Source organism: Psammomys obesus, unplaced genomic scaffold (assembly GCF_907164565.1).
Source record: "Psammomys obesus unplaced genomic scaffold, mPsaObe1.curated_primary_1811, whole genome shotgun sequence".
Lineage (NCBI taxonomy): Eukaryota > Metazoa > Chordata > Mammalia > Rodentia > Muridae > Psammomys > Psammomys obesus.
In genome coordinates this window covers 1,627,907-1,633,624 of record NW_026587215.1, presented here as the reverse complement: position 1 = coordinate 1,633,624, position 5,718 = coordinate 1,627,907, and the positions used below count along the sequence as shown (strand labels likewise).

At 49.8% G+C, this 5,718-nt stretch overlaps 1 protein-coding gene across 1 annotated transcript in view; it reads left to right on the top strand.

The window, feature by feature from the left end:
- The first annotated feature begins 864 nt into the window (after positions 1-864).
- The window catches only part of Csnk1e (casein kinase 1 epsilon), a 38,816-nt gene continuing 33,962 nt past the window's right edge, over positions 865-5,718 (top strand). Inside the window, exon 1 of the mRNA XM_055603004.1 lies at positions 865-909. The gene's annotated coding sequence lies outside the window, so the exon portion shown is untranslated. The remainder of the gene's footprint in view (positions 910-5,718) is intronic.

Genomic DNA, 5,718 nt, shown 5'->3' with positions numbered 1-5,718 from the left:
AGCATTTTTCTTCCCAGTGCACAAACTGCGTTTTGTTTTCGATTGTGACTGTGTCCACATCCTGCTTTTAATTCTCTTAATATTATAACATTTCCTCGTATTACCCTAAGCTGTTTGTAAACATGCCCTGTGATGCTTGCATAACATCCCACTGTGTATCCGTGCGACTCCGCAGTCCCCTAGCTTTGACATTTACATTAGTTCCAGTTTTTACCAGTATTAAACAAACAAACAAGCAAACAAAAACTCCACAATGCATGGATCCCGGATGACTTTGTTAGGACAGATTTGCAAAAACTGACGTGCTGGTCCAAGGCACTTTTTTTTTTTTTTTTTTTTTTTAAGCATTGGGCACCTGTGCCACCCCTGTGTCGTGGCGTGACTGTTAGGGGCATTCTCAACCAGGTGACTTTTACCCAAGCCCACAGGGTTCCATAACGCTGTCTCCCGGATCCCTTAGCGGGGCGAGGCGGGGTGAGGGAAAGTCGGGGTGCGGGGTAGGGAGAGGGTACAAAGGGAAGAAAACATTCTGGGAAATCATCCCTGCCCCCTGTCCCGTGTCCGTGCTCACCCCGGCCTGCTTCAACCTGGAGTCTGACGGCTCTATATGAACAGGGGAGCGGGTGGGGGTAAGGAGGCAGGGCAGACGGCCAGGAGCCCAGGCACGCAGGGCGTGAGTGTCGACAGAGCTGTCCGGCAGCTCACCCAACAAGCACGAGAACCACGAACCCCCAGGGCTGGGAAGCCGGGGCGGGACCGGGAAGTCGGGGGCGGGGCTTGAGGCTGACGTCAGCCCCGCCCTCTCCCGCTCCCTCCCCCTGGGCTCCCGGCTGGCAGTCAAGTCCTCACTCACCTGGAGTGGCAGGTGTGCGCGTCTTCGAGCCGCGGAGGCTGACCTCCCTGCATCAGGTAAGCCCCACAGGAGACGCTCAGAGGCCAGAGGCCGAGCACGGCAAAGCCTGGAAGGAGCTGGGTCCTGGCGGCTGGAGGTGCCTTGCTCCCAAACTCACCTGAAAACAGAGGCCTTGGAGGGATTTGAAGCTTGGGGAAGTTGAGCCGGAAGATCTGGTCTCAAATACTTGAACTACAGATACATTAATACTGTCTTATATTATGCTGGACCTTAGCAAGAAGTGTGCACTGAGTAACAATTTGGTGAACTGAGAAAACTAGGGACGAAGTCCTCGGTGTTTCTGAAACACGAGTTGAAACTGCCGTGGGATTTGGCTGTATGGCCTTGCAGGCTTTTCTGTGCTCTGTGGGGATGTTGGCGTCGCTTTCTCGTACTGTATTTACAGTTTTTATGTCTTGCTTTTCTCTCAACATCACATAAGCATCTTCTGGTGTTGCTATTAATCATCCTGGTATGTGTGTGTAATCATTCATTTTAATGGCTGCGTAGTGTTCCAAGTGAGGGATGGGCGGTGATCGGGCGAGGAAGGAAGTGAGGGGAGATGGGGGTGGTATAAAAAGTTGCGTTTGGGGGTGCAGAGGTCAGGAGCTCTACCCCTACAGTAGGAGCTTGTGGAAAACCCTCTTGCTCTGAAAAGTCAGGGAACTACTCTCCCAGGTGTGTGAGGATTAAAGGAGCAGGATGGTACAGGTTTGTAATCCCAGCCCTAGGGAACAGAGGCAGGGGGATCAGAAGTTCAAGGTGATCCTCTGCTGTAGCTCGGGCTGTTTGGGCCCTTGTCTTTAAAATATTAAAAAGCGGGAGTGGGGGTGGGGAGGCTGGAAGAGCTAAGTTGCTAGAGTGCTAGCTTAGCTTGTACAAAGCCCTGGTTTGATCCCTAACACCACTCCAACTGGGCGTGGTAGCACACCCCTGCAGTCTTAGCTCTCTGGATGTGGAGGCAGAGCCAGATCAAAAGTTCGAGGTCATCCTCAACCACATTTTGAGTCTGAAAGCCAGCCTAAGATACATGAGACCTGTCTTAAAAACAGACCCCCAGGGGGTAGGAGGTAAGGTGGAGAGATGGCTGCTCTCCCAGAGGATCCAGGTTCAATTCCCAGCACCCACAAGGCTCAGAGACATCCATGTAGGCCAAATACCAATGCACATAAAACAAGAATAAATGAGTCATTAAAATATTTTTAAAAGCCCAAAATAAAATTAAAATCCCACACGAGGGCTGCGGGTGTGATGGTCCAGGAGGTAAGTGGCTTGCTTCGAAGGAGCAATGTGAGGAGATGAATAGTTGCTGAGGAGATGAATGTGACTCCCGAAGCCTCATGGTAGGAGCAGAGAGCTGACTCCTGGAGGCTGTCCTCTCGCCTCCACACAGTCTGCGGAGGTGCACGCACGCGCACAGCATCTCGGAGCTTCCCCGGGATAAGAGGAGAGTGGGTCAAGGGTGAGTCATCGCTGCCCTGGGACCAGCTAAGGCTTGCTTAGAGCAAACAGGAGTCTCTGTTGAGTCTCCACTTCCTCCTCTGTGATGTGGGTCTGACAGCACCCACCTGCATTCACTACCTGTCTGTGCACAGGCCTCCTGCTGTGAGGGGTGCAGATCCTAGCCGTGCACCCCGCCGTGCCTCTCCCCTCCTGAGCTCCCTAGCCACCTTCTCAGCTAAAGCAGCGGTGGAGCCAGGGGGAACTGTGGCTATTTCTACTATGGAGCCACCTCCCTCTGTGGCCAGCCCTGCAGCTGACCTCCTTGGGACTCGGAGCTTTCCTGTGATCTGCTCCAATGTGCTCTTACCAGGTCCTCCAGGGCCTAGGCCTGGGGTAGCACTTGAGTGTCAGGAGTTTGCAGTTAGGGTCTACAGTCCATCCGGTGTCTTTTTCGGCCTGGCCTGATGCCTCAGGGTGATCGGGAATCAGGCCCCCTTACACCCAGGAATCCAAGAGGGCGGGCGTTCCGCTGTTTGTGAGAGTTAAGGCCATTCACAGACAGCAGGTTTCATTTTGTAGCCACATTTTTTTTAATTGTTCTTTTGAGATAGGGTTTCTCTGTGTAGCCCCTGTCTGTCCTGAAATTCACTCTGTAGACCTCGAACTCACAGAGACCTGCTTCGGCCTCTGGAGTGCTGGGATTAAAGATCTATGCCACCACCACCTGGCTGTAGCCATATTTTTTTTTTTTAAAAAAGAGAGATTTATGTATTTATGTGTCTATTTATTTATTTATAGTGTTCTGTCTGCATGTGTGCTTGTATGCCAGAAGAGGGCACCAGATCTCATTACAGATGGTTCTGAGCCAGTATATAGTTGCTGGGAATTGAACTAAGAACCTCTGGAAGCACAGCCAGTGCTCTTAAACCTCTGAGCCATCTCTCCAGCCCCCTGTAGCTACAGTTTTAAACATTTATTGTGTCAATGAGATCCAGGACTCAGAATCAAGTCCCTGCCTTGGGCCCAGGTCCCACTCACTTCTATTCCACTGATCTGGTCAAGAACCAGACCTCCAGTCAGGCTCTGAGGTACACATCTGGAATGGCAGCAGCACTCGGGAGGTGGAGGCAGGCGGAAGCTTTTGAGCTTGAGAGTTCCGCACTACCCTTAGCTGCACTGCCTGTCTCAAGAGACAAATAACAAAATAAAAGAAATAGACCACCTGACAAGCCTCGGGCCCAGCCATTTCTCAGTGTCTTTCTTTTACAGAAATACCAAGCTTGTTTATCATTTTTATATTTTTTTATTTTATTTTTGAGATGCAGCCCAGGCTTGCCTTGAGCCTGCTATGTAGTTTAGAATGACCTTGGACTTCTGACCCTCTTGTGCTAGGAGTGTAGACATGCCCCAGTATATGTGGGCTTGAGCCCAGAGCTTCCTGAATGCTCAGCAAGCACCGTACCAGGCGAGAGCCATCCCAGCGAGTCCATAGTTTACTCTTGTGCTGGGAACTGAACCCAGGCACTTGCACTAAGTACATCCAAGCCCTCAGAGCAACGCCATGAAATAGGTAGGCTGTTATCTTACAGATAGGGAAACGGAGGCACAGAGTCGTGGACTGGTCCAAAGTACAGCCCGGATACAAACCCAGCCCATCTTGTACCAGCAAGCTCCTGTTTCTATGCTGGCTGCCTCTTTCTTCTGGGAATGTACCAGCTTCTCTCTGTTTGAGTGCTTTGCCTGCATGTATATTTGTACACCGCATGAATGCCTGATACTGGCAGAGGCCGGAAGAGGGCATCAGATCTCCTGGAACTGGGGTTACAGTTGGTTGTGAACCGGCTAACCAGGTGCCGCGAACCAAACTCAGGCCCTCTACAAGAGCAGCAAGTGCTCTTCCCCACTGAGCCGTCTCTGTAGCCTCACAATTTTTGAAACATTTGTTTACGTGTTCATTTGTTTGTTCAGCGTGTGTGTGTGTGTGTGTGTGTGTGTTTATGGGGCGCTTGCAACAGCATACTTGTGGGGGACAGGAGACAGCTTGTAGAGTTAGTTCACCCCTTCCACTGTGAGTTCCAGAGATGGGGACTCAAATACTCAGGCTTCCTAACCACTGAGTCACCCCACCAGGCCATTTCTGAGACCGGAAACCGAGGTTAGGAAAGGTTAGGGAAGCATGACCTCGGAGCAGCCAGTAAGGACCTGGTGTTCTCACTTACATGTGGACACACACATGTGGCCCACTCGTCTAGGCCTGTAAGAATACCTGGAGCGTGCATTCTGTGCTTTTATATACAAGTTCAGAGCACGTAAACTCTGCCATGCTGGCGAACGCATTGTATATACTACGATAGCGTGATTATCATGCAAGCATGAGGTCTGAGTTTGTGCCCCAGCACTCCTGGGAAAAAGGCAGGCTCAGGAGCTGCCGTCTCTACTCCTAGTGCTAGGGAGGCAGATCCTTAGGGTTTTCTGGCCTGCAAGTCCGGACAAACTGGAGAATTCCAGGTTCGCTGACAGACCCCATGTCAAAAATTAAGGTGGCTCCCAGCCCCCCCCCCCCCAAAGAAGGTGGTTCTCCACAGAGGCAGACATTTTCAAGGCTAGCCTGGTCTACACAGGGAGTTCCAGGATAACCCAGGCTACATAGCGAACCAGTCTCAAACAAATAAACAAACAAACAAATAATAAATATTTAAAGAAGATCCTCAGTGTCAGCCCTTGGCCTCCACCTGAGTGCACGCTCATGTGAATGTGTGCCTGCACACACATGGAAACAGCTAGAAGACTAAACCGGAAGCTGAATAAAAACACAAATTGTAGTTCTTCCTTCTGTCTTTGCTCACTGGCTCTTACTAGGTAGAGGGACTCAACCAGCTAATTTTGTATTGTTTGTGGTTTTGATTGCCTTCTCTTTTCTTCTTCTTCTTCTTCTTTTTTTCCTTTCTTTCTTTCTCTTATTTATTTATTTGTTTGTTTAGTTTTTTTTGAAACAGGGTTTCTTTCTGTAGCTGGAACTTGCTCTGAAGACCAGGCTGGCCTTGAACTCACAGAGATTCATCTGTCTCTGCCTCCTGAGTACTGGGATTAAAGGCCTGGTCACTATTGCCTGGCTTCTCTGTTTTCCGTTCTTTTTTCTGCCCTCCCTCCCTCTTTCTTTCTTTCTTTCTTTCTTTCTTTCTTTCTTTCTTTCTTTCTTTCTTCCTTCCTTCCTATTTCTATAGCATTAGTGTGGTCTTTGTATTATTAATGCTTTGGTAAAGTCAATCCATTCTTAGCATTTTATTTAGGACTGGTAGCATCCATGGTTACCTACTCATTCATCTCCTGCTTCCTTTCGTGTGTGTGTGTGTGTGTGTGTGTGTGTGTGTGTGTGTGTGTGT